This window comes from Thalia democratica, chromosome 5 (assembly GCF_965202585.1).
Source record: "Thalia democratica chromosome 5, ktThaDemo2.hap1.1, whole genome shotgun sequence".
Taxonomy (NCBI): domain Eukaryota; kingdom Metazoa; phylum Chordata; class Thaliacea; order Salpida; family Salpidae; genus Thalia; species Thalia democratica.
In genome coordinates this window covers 80,113,729-80,127,874 of record NC_139169.1, presented here as the reverse complement: position 1 = coordinate 80,127,874, position 14,146 = coordinate 80,113,729, and the positions used below count along the sequence as shown (strand labels likewise).

Below are 14,146 nucleotides of genomic sequence, written 5' to 3'. Positions count from 1 at the left end.
AAGTTTTTTAAAGTCTTTTTGATAAAAACAAAACTAAATTTACAAAACTACTGACCATTAAGAGTCTTTTAATATGTTATTTATTAAAAATAAATATTTACTGTAGAAGATGAAGCGCATTAAACACAGGTGTGTTTGTTTTACAAAACAAGTACTTTTTTTATTTAGTAAAAGTTTAGACTAAAATAAAAGTTTTTTAAAATTTTTATGATAAAAACAAAAATAAACTTACAAAACTACAGACCATTAGGAGTCTTTTGATATGTTATTTATTAAAATTAAATAGTTATTGTAGAAGTTGAAGCGCATTAAACACGAGTGTGTTTATTTTACAAAGCACATACTTATTAATTTTAGACAAAGTTTAGACTAAAATAAAAGTTTTTTAAAGTCTTAATGATAAAAACAAAACTAAACTTACGAAACTACAGACCATTAGGAGTCTTTCGATATGTAATTTATTAAAAATAAATAGTTATTGTAGAAGTTGAAGCGCATTAAATACAGGTGTGTTTGTTTTACAAAGCACCGGCCGGTTAATTTTAGCCGAAGTTTAGACTAAAATAAAAGTTTTTTTCAAGTCTTTATGTTAAAAAAAAAACTAAACTTACAAAACTACAGACCATTAGGAGTCTTTTAATATGTTATTTATTGAAAATAAATAGTTATTGTAGAAGTTGAAGCGCATTAAACACATGTCTGTTTGTTTTACAAAGCACATACTTTTTATTTTAGCCAAAGCTTAGACTAAAATAAAAGTTTTTTAAAATTTTATAGTAAAAACAAAACTAAACTTACAAAACTACAGACCATTAGAAGTCTTTTGATATGTTATTTATTTAAAATAAATAGTTATTCCAGAAGTTGAAGCGCATTAAAAACATGTGTTTTTGTTTTACAAAGCACGTATTTCTTAATTTTAGCAAAAGGTTAGGGTATAATAACAGTTTTTTAAAGTCTTTATGGTAAAAACAAAACTAAACTTACAAAACTACAGATCATTAGGAGTCTTTAGATATGTTATTTATTGAAAATAAATAGTTATTGTAGAAGTTGAAGCGCATTAAACACAGGTCTGTTTGTTTTACAAAGAACATACTTTTTTATTTTAGCCAAAGCTTATACTAAAATAAAAGTTTTTTAAAATTTTATAGTAAAACAAAACTAAACTTAAAAAACTACTGACCATTAGGAGTCTTTTAATATGTTATTTATTAAAACTAAATAGTTATTGTAGAAGTTGAAGCGCATAAAACACAGGTGTGTTTGTTTTACAAAGCACATACATGTTAATTTTAGCCAAAGTTTAGACTAAAATAAAACTTTTTTAAATTCTTTATAACAAAAAAAAACTAAACTTACAAAACTACAGACCATTCGAAGTCTTTTGATATGTTATTTAGTAAAATAAATAGTTACTGTAGAATTTAAAGCGCATTAAACACAGGTGTGTTTGTTTTACAAAGCACCTACTTTTTAATTTTAGACAAAGTTTAGACTAAAACAAAAAATTTTAAAGTCTTTATGAGAAAAACAAACCTAAACTTACAAAACTACAGACCATAAGAAATCTTTTGGTATGTTAATTATTAAAAATAAATAGTTATTCCAGAAGTTGAAGCGCATTAAACACAGGTGTGTTTGTTTTACAAAGGACGTACATGTTAATTTTAGACAAAGTTTAGACTAATAATAGATTATTAAAGTCTTTATGATAAACACAAAACTAAACTTACAAAACTACAGACCATTAAGAGTCTTTTGATATGTTATTTATTAAAAATAAAAAGTTTTTGTAGGAGTTGAGCGCATTAAACACATGTTTGTTTGTTTTACAAAGCACGTACTTTTTTATTTTAGCCAAAGTTTAAACTAAAATCAAAGTTTTTTAAAGTCTTTATGATAAAAACACAAATAAACTTACAAAACTACAGACCATTAAGAGTCTTTTGATATGTTATTTATTAAAAATAAATATTTACTGTAGAAGATGAAGCGCATTAAACACAGGTGTGTTTGTTTTACAAAACACGTACTTTTTTTATTTAGTAAAAGTTTAGACTAAAATAAAAGTTTTTTAAAATTTTTATGATAAAAACAAAACTAAACTTACAAAACTACAGACCATTAGGAGTCTTTTGATATGTTATTTATTAAAATTAAATAGTTAATGTAGAAGTTGAAGCGCATTAAACACAAGTGTGTTTATTTTACAAAGCACATACTTTTTTATTTTAGACAAAGTTTAGACTAAAATAAAAGTTTTTTAAAGTCTTAATGATAAAAACAAAACTAAACTTACGAAACTACAGACTATTAGGAGTCTTTCGATATGTAATTTATTAAAAATAAATAGTTACTGTAGAAGTTGAAGCGCATTAAACACAGGTGTGTTTGTTATACAAAGCACCGGCCGGTTAATTTTAGCCGAAGTTTAGACTAAAATAAAAGTTTTTTTCAAGTCTTTATGTTAAAAAAAAAACTAAACTTACAAAACTACAGACCATTAGGAGTCTTGTAATATGTTATTTATTGAAAATAAATAGTTATTGTAGAAGTTGAAGCGCATTAAACACAGGTCTGTTTGTTTTACAAAGCACATACTTTTTATTTTAGCCAAAGCTTAGACTGAAATAAAAGTTTTTTAAAATTTTATAGTAAAAACAAAACTAAACTTACAAAACTACAGACCATTAGAAGTCTTTTGATATGTTATTTATTTAAAAGTAAATAGTTATTCCAGAAGTTGAAGCGCATTAAAAACATGTGCGTTTGTTTTACAAAGCACGTATTTCTTAATTTTAGCCAAAGTTTAGACTAAAATAAATTTTTTTTAAAGTCTTTATGATAAAAACAAAACTAAACTTACAAAACTACAGACCGTTAGGAGTCTTTAGATATGTTATTTATTGAAAATAAATAGTTACTGTAGAAGTTGAAGCGCATTAAACACAGGTCTGTTTGTTTTACAATGAACATACTTTTTTATTTTAGCCAACGCTTAGACTAAAATAAAAGTTTTTAAAAATTTTATAGTAAAAACAAAACTAAACTTACAAAACTACAGACCATTAGGAGTCTTTTAATATGTTATTTATTAAAACTAAATAGTTATTGTAGAAGTTGAAGCGCATTAAACACAGGTGTGTTTGTTTTACAAAGCACATACATGTTAATTTTAGCCAAAGTTTAGATTAAAATAAAATTTATTTAAAGTCTTTATAACAAAAAAAAACTAATCTTACAAAACTACAGACCATTAGAAGTCTTTTGATATGTTATTTATTAAAAATAAATAGTTTTTGTAGAAGTTGAAGCGCATTAAACACAGGTGTGTTTGTTTTACAAAGCACGTACTTTTTAATTTTAGACAAAGTTTAGACTAAAACAAAAAATTTTTAAAGTCTTTATGAGAAAAACAAACCTAAACTTACAAAACTACAGACCATTCGGAGTCTTTTGGTATCTTAATTATTAAAAATAAATAGTTACTGTAGAAGTTGAAGCGCATTAAACACAGATGTGTTTGTTTTACAAAGCACGGGCTTGATAATTTTAGCCAAAGTTTAGACTAAAATAAAAACTTTTTAAAGTCTTTATGATAAAAGCAAAACTAAACTTACTAAACTACAGACCATTAGGAGTCTTTTGATATGTTATTTATTAAAAATAAATAGTTATTGTAAAAGTTGAAGCGCATTAAACACAAGAGTGTTTGTTTTACAAAGCACGTACTTGTTAAATTTAGACAAAGTTTAGACTAATAATAGATTATTAAAGTCTTTATGATAAAAACAAAACTAAACTTACAAAACTACAGACCATTAGGAGTCTTTTGATATGTTATTTATTAAAAATAAAAAGTTTTTGTAGAAGTTGAGCGCATTAAATACATGTTTGTTTGTTTTACAAAGCACGTACTTTTTTATTTTAGCCAAAGTTTAAACTAAAATAAAAGTTTTTTAAAGTCTTTATGATAAAAACACAAATAAACTTACAAAACTACAGACCATTAGGAGTCTTTTGATATGTTATTTATTAAAAATAAATAGTTATTGTAGAAGTTGAAGCGCATTAAACACAAGTTTGTTTGTTTTACAAAGCACATACTTGTTAATTATAGCCAAAGTTTAGAATAAAATGAAATATTTTAAAAGTCTTTATGATAAAAACAAAACTAAACTTACAAAACTACAGACCATAAGGAGTCTTTTGGTATGTTATTTATTAAAAATAAATAGTTACTGTAGAAGTTGAAGCGCATTAAACACAGGTGTGTTTGTTTTACAAAGCACCGGCCGGTTAATTTTAGCCGAAGTTTAGACTAAAATAAAAGTTTTTTTCAAGTCTTTATGTTAAAAAAAAAACTAAACTTACAAAACTACAGACCATTAGGAGTCTTTTAATATGTTATTTATTGAAAATAAATAGTTATTGTAGAAGTTGAAGCGCATTAAACACATGTCTGTTTGTTTTACAAAGCACATACTTTTTATTTTAGCCAAAGCTTAGACTAAAATAAAAGTTTTTTAAAATTTTATAGTAAAAACAAAACTAAACTTACAAAACTACAGACCATTAGGAGTCTTTTGATATGTTATTTATTTAAAATAAATAGTTATTCCAGAAGTTGAAGCGCATTAAAAACATGTGTGTTTGTTTTACAAAGCACGTATTTCTTAATTTTAGCAAAAGGTTAGGGTATAATAACAGTTTTTTAAAGTCTTTATGATAAAAACAAAACTAAACTTACAAAACTACAGATCATTAGGAGTCTTTAGATATGTTATTTATTGAAAATAAATAGTTATTGTAGAAGTTGAAGCGCATTAAACACAGGTCTGTTTGTTTTACAAAGAACATACTTTTTTATTTTAGCCAAAGCTTAGACTAAAATAAAAGTTTTTTTAAACTTTATAGTAAAACAAAACTAGACTTAAAAAACTACAGACCATTAGGAGTCTTTTAATATGTTATTTATTAAAACTAAATAGTTATTGTAGAAGTTGAAGCGCATAAAACACAGGTGTGTTTGTTTTACAAAGCACATACATGTTAATTTTAGCCAAAGTTTAGACTAAAATAAAACTTTTTTAAATTCTTTATAACAAAAAAAAACTAAACTTACTAAACTACAGACCATTAGAAGTCTTTTGATATGTTATTTAGTAAAATAAATAGTTACTGTAGAAGTTAAAGCGCATTAAACACAGGTGTGTTTGTTTTACAAAGCACATACTTTTTAATTTTAGACAAACTTTAGACTAAAACAAAAAATTTTTAAAGTCTTTATGAGAAAAACAAACCTAAACTTACAAAACTACAGACCATTAGGAAACTTTTGGTATGTTAATTATTAAAAATAAATTGTTACTGTAGAAGTTGAAGCGCATTAAACACAGATGTGTTTGTTTTACAAAGCACGGGCTTGTTAATTTTAGCCAAAGTTTAGACTAAAATAAAAACTTTTTAAAGTCTCTATGATAAAAACAAAACTAAACTTACAAAACTACAGACCATTAGGAGTCTTTTGATATGTTATTTATTAAAAATAAATAGTTATTCCAGAAGTTGAAGCGCATTAAACACAGGTGTGTTTGTTTTACAAAGGACGTACATGTTAATTTTAGACAAAGTTTAGACTAATAATAGATTATTAAAGTCTTTATGATAAACACAAAACTAAACTTACAAAACTACAGACCATTAAGATTCTTTTGATATGTTATTTATTAAAAATAAAAAGTTTTTGTAGGAGTTGAGCGCATTAAACACATGTTTGTTTGTTTTACGAAGCACGTACTTTTTTATTTTAGCCAAATTTTAAACTAAAATTAAAGTTTTTTAAAGTCTTTATGATAAAAACACAAATAAACTTACAAAACTACAGACCATTAGGAGTCTTTTGATATGTTATTTATTAAAAATAAATATTTACTATAGAAGATGAAGCGCATTAAACACAGGTGTGTTTGTTTTACAAAACACGTACTTTTTTATTTTAGTAAAAGTTTAGACTAAAATAAAAGTTTTTTAAAATTTTTATGATAAAAACAAAACTAAACTTACAAAACACAAAGTTTAGACTAAAATAAAAGTTTTTTAAAGTCTTAATGATAAAAACAAAACTAAACTTACGAAACTACAGACCATTAGGAGTCTTTCGATATGTAATTTATTAAAAATAAATAGTTACTGTAGAAGTTGAAGCGCATTAAACACAGGTGTGTTTGTTTTACAAAGCACCGGCCGGTTAATTTTAGCCGAAGTTTAGACTAAAATAAAAGTTTTTTAAAATTTTATAGTAAAAAAAAAACTAAACTTACAAAACTACAGACCATTAGGAGTCTTGTAATATGTTATTTATTGAAAATAAATAGTTATTGTAGAAGTTGAAGCGCATTAAACACAGGTCTTTTTGTTTTACAAAGCACATACTTTTTATTTTAGCCAAAGCTTAGACTAAAATAAAAGTTTTTTAAAATTTTATAGTAAAAACAAAACTAAACTTACAAAACTACAGACCATTAGAAGTCTTTTGATATGTTATTTATTTAAAAGTAAATAGTTATTCCAGAAGTTGAAGCGCATTAAAAACATGTGCGTTTGTTTTACAAAGCACGTATTTCTTAATTTTAGCCAAAGTTTAGACTAAAATAAAAATTTTTTAAAGTCTTTATGATAAAAACAAAACTAAACTTACAAAACTACAGACCGTTAGGAGTCTTTAGATATGTTATTTATTGAAAATAAATAGTTACTGTAGAAGTTGAAGCGCATTAAACACAGGTGTGTTTGTTTTACAAAGAACATACTTTTTTATTTTAGCCAAAGCTTAGACTAAAATAAAAGTTTTTTAAAATTTTATAGTAAAAACAAAACTAAACTTACAAAACTACAGACCATTAGGAGTCTTTTAATATGTTATTTATTAAAACTAAATAGTTATTGTAGAAGTTGAAGCGCATTAAACACAGGTGTGTTTGTTTTACAAAGCACATACATGTTAATTTTAGCCAAAGTTTAGACTAAAATAAAATTTATTTAAAGTCTTTATAACAAAAAAAAACTAATCTTACAAAACTACAGACCATTAGAAGTCTTTTGATATGTTATTTATTAAAAAGAAATAGTTATTGTAGAAGTTGAAGCGCATGAAACACAGGTGTGTTTGTTTTACAAAGCACGTACTTGTTAATTTTAGCCAAAGTTTAGACTATAATAAATGTTTTTTAAAGTCTTTATGATAAAAACAAAACTAAACTTACAAAACTACAGACCATTAGGAGTCTTTTGATATGTTATTTATTAAAAAGAAATAGTTGTTGTAGAAGTTGAAGCGCATGAAACACAGGTGTGTTTGTTTTACAAAGCACGTACTTGTTAATTTTAGCCAAAGTTTAGACTATAATAAAAGTTTTTTTAAAGTCTTTATGATAAAAACAAAACTAAACTTACAAAACTACAGTCCATTAGGAGTCTTTTGATATGTTATTTATTAAAAAGAAATAGTTATTGTAGAAGTTGAAGCGCATGAAACACAGGTGTGTTTGTTTTACAAAGCACGTACTTGTTAATTTTAGCCAAAGTTTACACTATAATAAAAGTTTTTTAAAGTCTTTATAATGAAAACAAAACTAAACTTACAAAACTACAGACCATTAGGAGTCTTTTGATATGTTATTTATTAAAAAGAATTAGTTTTTGTAGAAGTTGAAGCGCATGAAACACAGGTGTGTTTGTTTTACAAAGCACGTACTTGTTAATTTTAGCCAAAGTTTAGACTATAATAAAAGTTTTTAAAAGTCTTTATGATAAAAACAAAACTAAACTTACAAAACTACAGACCCTTAGGAGTCTTTTGATATGTTATTTATTAAAAAGAAATAGTTATTGTAGAAGTTGAAGCGCATGAAACACAGGTGTGTTTGTTGTACAAAGCAAGTACTTGTTAATTTTAGCCAAAGTTTAGACTATAATAAAAGTTTTTTAAAGTCTTTATGATAAAAACAAAACTAAACTTACAAAACTACAGACCATTAGGAGTCTTTTAATATGTTATTTATTAAGAATAAATAGTTGTTGTAGAAGTTGAAGCGCATTAAACACATGTTTGTTTGTTTTACAAAGCACGTACTTGTTAATTTTAGCCAAAGTTTAGACTATAATAAAAGTTTTTTAAAGTCTTTATGATAAAAACAAAACTAAACTTACAAAACTACAGACCATTAGGAGTCTTTTGATATGTTATTTGTTAATATTAAATAGTTGTTGTAGAAGTTGAAGCGCATGAAACACAGGTATGTTTGTTTTACAAAGCACTTAATTGTTAATTTTAGCCAAAGTTTAGACTATAATAAAAGTTTTTAAAAGTCTTTATGATAAAAACAAAACTAAACTTACAAAACTACAGACCCTTTGAAGTCTTTTGATATGTTATTTATTAAAAATAATCAACTATTGTAGAAGTTGAAGCGCATTAAACACAGTTGTGTTTGTTTTACAAAGCACGTACTTGTTAATTTTAGCCAAAGTTTAGACTATAATAAATGTTTTTTAAAGTCTTTATGATAAAAACAAAACTAAACTTACAAAACTACAGACCATTAGGAGTCTTTTGATATGTTATTTATTAAAAAGAAATAGTTGTTGTAGAAGTTGAAGCGCATGAAACACAGGTGTGTTTGTTTTTAGAAAGAAAACTTTTACTGGTAACTACTTAAGCTTCCATTCATTCTGTAGCATGAAGAGAAAAACAAATTTAATAAGAACACTTTGCCATCGAGCACATAAGATCTGTTCAAGAGAATTAATTGATGATGAAATAAAACAGATGAAATTGATATTAAATAAAAATGGTTATCCACAAGAACTTGTTAATAAAACTATAAATTTACATCTTAATAGTTTGAACAAAATAAAGCCAGTAGGGCCTGAGAAATGCTTGATTCCTTTAGTATTGCCTTATGTCAATAAGAACTCAGGAGTGTTAGAAAGAGAGATTTGTAAATTAGTAAGTAGGACGTATCATTCGGCTAAGCCAATTGTTATTTTTATATCGAAACCAATGTTCAGACCTGGAGGAAAAGACCCGATAGCAGAATTTAAACAAAGTATGGTAGTTTACCAGTTTAACTGCTTCTGTGAAGCCAGTTATGTCGGGATGACCTCAAGACAATTTGGCAAAAGAATAAAAGAACATATTCCAAAAAGTATTGACGAATTTTGTAAGAGTAATGAGAAAATTAAATCTATTAGAGTAATAAATGCTTCAAAAAGATCTGCTATTTCTGAACACTTAGTAAATAACCTTGATTGTGCTAGTAATTATAATTTAAAAAGATTTAAAATTGTTAAAAAATGTTTTCACATTTCGGATTTAATTAAACTTGAGGCTATTTGTATTTTATTAAGAAAACCTAAGTTATGTAAACATAAAGATTTTGATTATACTGTTTCGTTGTTTTCTTAAATTGTTTTATAAGTTGTTGCTTTGCTCTGTTTTATTATTATTTTTTTTTTTAGTTGCATTGTAATTATAAGTACTTATGTATTGTTAATTACTCTTTGCTTTATTATTATTAATTAAGTTTATAAAGTATCAAGTTTTATCAATCTATAAGGTAACTAGTTCTGAAAAGCTATAACTATGGTATTGCTAAACTTTTTCATTACTTGAATAAAGACTGATTTGCAGATAAACTTTAATATACCACAAGTTGAATTCAACTTCACACAAAATTCGTTGAAGCTGCTTTAATAAGTCACAATGCTTTATAATCTTATAAAACTTGTCCTCATCACAAGTTTCCGTAGTGTAGCGGTTATCACGTTCGCCTAACACGCGAAAGGTCCCCGGTTCGAGCCCGGGCGGAAACACTTTTATTCATACTTACACTTTAGTTTTACTTTTTAAACTAGCTAAGACATAAAAATATTTTTCTGTTTATAAAGGTTTCATACCTCATTAAAATGTTATAATCATAATATTTTATTTTAAAACTATATACATTAAAGATTTTGTAAAAGTATTTTTCTAAAAAATCCCAAACTTGATTTACATCTCGCCATACTAAAAGTAATCTGCATTTTATTAGTAAAACAAATATAATTTTTAGTTTTCACGTATTAGATAATTTATAATTCTAACTTATTTATAATTTAAGAGCCTATTTTCTATAAGCATGAAATATTAAAGTTTACTAAAGTAATCTACAAAAACCATCTTTATAATATCATATATATGCCCTCATTGCAAGTCGTTGTGGCCGAGTGGTTAAGGCGATTGACTAGAAATCAATTGGGCTCTGCCCGCGCAGGTCCTGCCGACGACGATTTTTTCTTATTTACATCAATAAATATTAATTTTAATGAAATATTTATTAGGCTTTTATTAGTAAATTGTTAGAATCGAGTATAATCAATAACATTTTTTCTAAACGGAATGCCTTTTCATCATACAAATTACACTTATCAGTTTCATTGAATTTTATTAAATTAAATTTTTTAGTTAAACTTTAAAGATAACCGAAGGTTTTGAAATACTTCTGCTTCAATATTTACTAAAACTAATAATAAAACGAATAACAACCAAAAATTAGTTGAAAATATTTTTTATCCGACATTGCTGTTTAAAGCTTTTTACAACTAACTTATGAAAATTTAAATAAATTAGATTCTGTTTGAAACAAATAAACCAACTTTACTGATAAAGTAATTTAATTAGATAATAATAAAATAGGTTATTAATTTAATTTAAAACAAACAAACATTGCTGATGACGGCTTTCTCCAACGCCCTCTTGTTCTGCGCCCTGACAACGACCCTCTCGTCAACCGTTTCCATGGTAACCAGCTTGTACACCACCACGGGGCGCTCTTGTCCGATGCGGTGGCACCTGTCCGACGCCTGCATGTCGTTTTGCGGGTTCTGTGACGTCATAGTTATGAGTCACAATATTATTGTATTATTTTTATATTTATTCGTTTATATTGCGCTAGTTTTGTGGGATAAAAAAAGTTTAATAAGTTTAAAACTTATTTATTTAAGTTAAAGTTTAGACTTTATAGCAAAATTATATTTAGCAACAAAAAATGTATCTCATAATATTTAATGTTATATGAAAAATAGTCGCAGTCAAAATATGTTTCTTTGTTAGAAGATCAAAAAATTCTGGATTGATTAAAACATTCAGAATGATTTTTTTTTATTTAAAACTATATTTTCCAAACAAACAAAAACTAACCCAGTCCGAACTAAATATAATAACAGTATAGAATTAAAACAAATTATAATTTATTAAATAAACAAACCCAGTCACTATCGAATAAAATGACAGTGTCTGCTGCAGTCAAATTAATTCCGAGACCTCCGGCTCTAGTTGTAAGAAGAAAAATAAAAATATTCCTGTCTCTGTTGAAAGAATCCACCTAATAAACAGCTTTTGTTAATTTTAATTATTTTGTTACAATAACTTTAACTTTACCAACAGTTTTATTTTCATTATACATAATCACATACAATACATGTATGTACTTGTGTCCCAATTGTTTATCATTAGAAAATCTTTGATTTAGAAATACATAAAATTAAAAACACAGGGTTTCATTTGTTTTATAAATATTAACATATTTAAAAACAGATGTTTCAATTTAAACTTTAACTTTTAGCCCCTTAAACTAAGTTGATAAGGATAGAAAAATCTTTATAAAAGCGATAAACATATAAATTTTTGTAAATTGTTTTTGAGTATAACAATTAAACAAACCAAAACAAATCTGTCATCTGGTTTAGTGCTTCCATCAAATCTTACGTAATTGTAACTTCTCAGGTCTAAAAATTTCTCTAAAACATCTAAAATACGGGTCATTTGACTGCATATTAACACCTATACAATATAATAAATTTAAATACTTATTTAAAACATCTAAAATTCGTGTTATTTGACTGAACACAAGTACCTAAAATTTGAAAGCATTCTTTATTTAATTAAAAACTCAGTTAGTTGATAGCTCCAAAACATTTTTATTAAACAAAACGTTTGAGAAATTAAAACTTACTTTTAACTTTATTAGCTGAAGTAATAATTAAATTGTTTAATATAGAAGTTAATGTAAAATTTATAACACTCCTTGTCAAAAAATACATCTAATATTAATAATATCTACTTTTATTTGTCTTAATTTTTTCAATTTTTTTTTTCAAAACTAAAAATTTAAATTAGTACTCAGAAAAATTTAATAGCAATTTAGTATCTTAAGCCCTTTTACAATTACCTGATTTCGAATACAGATGTAGAAAAAATCTATCTTTATTTAATAAACTACTTTTAAAAATATTTTTCTTACAAAATTAATTGTGAAAAAAATGGGTTTTATATAAGTATTTAACTTATTAAGTTGTATGTTACTGTAAGTAAAATATTGTTTCAACATTTGAAATATGTTTTCTGTTTCAAAAATTAAAATTAAATACGCAACTGTTAATGAAAGTAAGTATTTAGTAATTTTAAAACTACGCTTTAACATAAACATTAAATATAATAAACAATTCAAATTTTGTGTCCTTGTTGTTTAAAAACTGAAAACATTCGATCCAGTAACATAAATTTTCAACTATACCATCGTCTATCTAAAAAGTTATTAAATTGAATGTAAAAGTACAATAAAATATTTGATTTACATCAGAAAACTTAAATTAAATTCAAAAATTTTTTAAATAAAGAAAAAAAACAAACTCTGAAAACAAGTTTTATATTTTATAATTGTAAATAAAAGCTTTGGTTTCAATAAAGGTTATTGAATGCAATGTTTAAATAAGACAAATGCAAATATATATATCTTGTTTTAAATAGAAAAGAAGGTCCTACCGAGACTTTCACTCGGATCACAGAATTCAGAGTCCTGTGTGCTAACCATTACACCATAGGACCACACACTAAATTGTTGTTCTCAGCGTTTATATTGCTAATACATCGCGCTTGCGAATATGCGGCTTTTATGACGTAACAATGCGTATAAAAATGTGCGCTTATCGAAGCTTGCAAGTGGCTCGTTAATCCAGGGCTCTCGCTGAAAAATTTGGTCCAACGACTTAGTGTACGAAAAAAAAATATTATGGAGTCATAGACCATTTTAATTACAGTCATACACCATTTTCATTCATTACGTTTAATGTTATGTCCAGGACAATTGCTTATGAAGTATTGATGCAAGCCTACAGACACTTACTTTATCAACTCTACCATTTTAATAAGACTTTGCTATGTGCTGAGATCTTCTTATATGAATTTTTTTTTTGTCCTGGACAAGATGTTAAAATGTATCCAAGTGGTGTGCGACTCGATAACCGAAAGGTTTTATCGTGCACCAGGTCCTGGGACCTATTTTTTAGAATTTTTTTCATTCTATAAACTATGTAAATAGTAATTCACAGTAAAACTTAAAGTTTTACAATATTGTATTTTTAGTCAGGAAAACAAATTAATTTTCAATAATGTTTAGCAACAAGCTATTGACTAAACTACCTTCAAAAAATATATTTGCTTAATTTTTTTTTGCAAACATATGTCTACAATATCGCTGTAAATATTAGCTAAAAAAAGATAATTTAAAAAATTTAATATTAAATTTTTTAAATTGAACAGTTTTCTGTCATTAGCTCATTAGTACACTACAAAAATTATATTTTTATGTCCGAATTATGTGTGATTTTGTTGTACAAAAAGAACAAGATTTTAGTACTTTACAAAAATTAGCTGAAATAAGTTCTAACTGGCTATTCATAATTGAACAACTGAATATTTGAAATAAATTTAACTTTTAATTTTTGTTTATAAATATTCAGCATAGAAAATAAAATTTTGCTCAGTATAAAAAAACTGTGACAACTTACATTTTTGAACATCTGATAGTTGTAATGTTTTAGTTTCTTACATTTTATCATCATGAATTTAGTCTTGTAAAAGATATATAAATTTTCAGACTGATAGACTTAAAGAAGCTTTCTGCATGGAAAATATGCATAAATTTTACTGCTAAACTTTAGCCAAACAAATCTCTGCCATACACTAACGTTTAGTATGGTTTACTATCATTTCTAACTCGCTATCACTTCTAACCCGATCATTTCTAACCCGATCACTTCT

General features: G+C 25.6%; 2 non-coding genes across 2 annotated transcripts; both read left to right on the top strand.

Annotated features, from left to right (window-relative positions):
* Positions 1-9,806: 9,806 nt before the first annotated feature.
* Positions 9,807-9,879, top strand: Trnav-aac (transfer RNA valine (anticodon AAC)). The gene has a single exon. It is a non-coding gene; the product is annotated as a tRNA-Val (tRNA).
* Positions 9,880-10,258: 379 nt separating this feature from the next.
* Trnas-aga (transfer RNA serine (anticodon AGA)) lies at positions 10,259-10,334 on the top strand. Its single transcript has one exon. It is a non-coding gene; the product is annotated as a tRNA-Ser (tRNA).
* Positions 10,335-14,146: the final 3,812 nt, after the last annotated feature.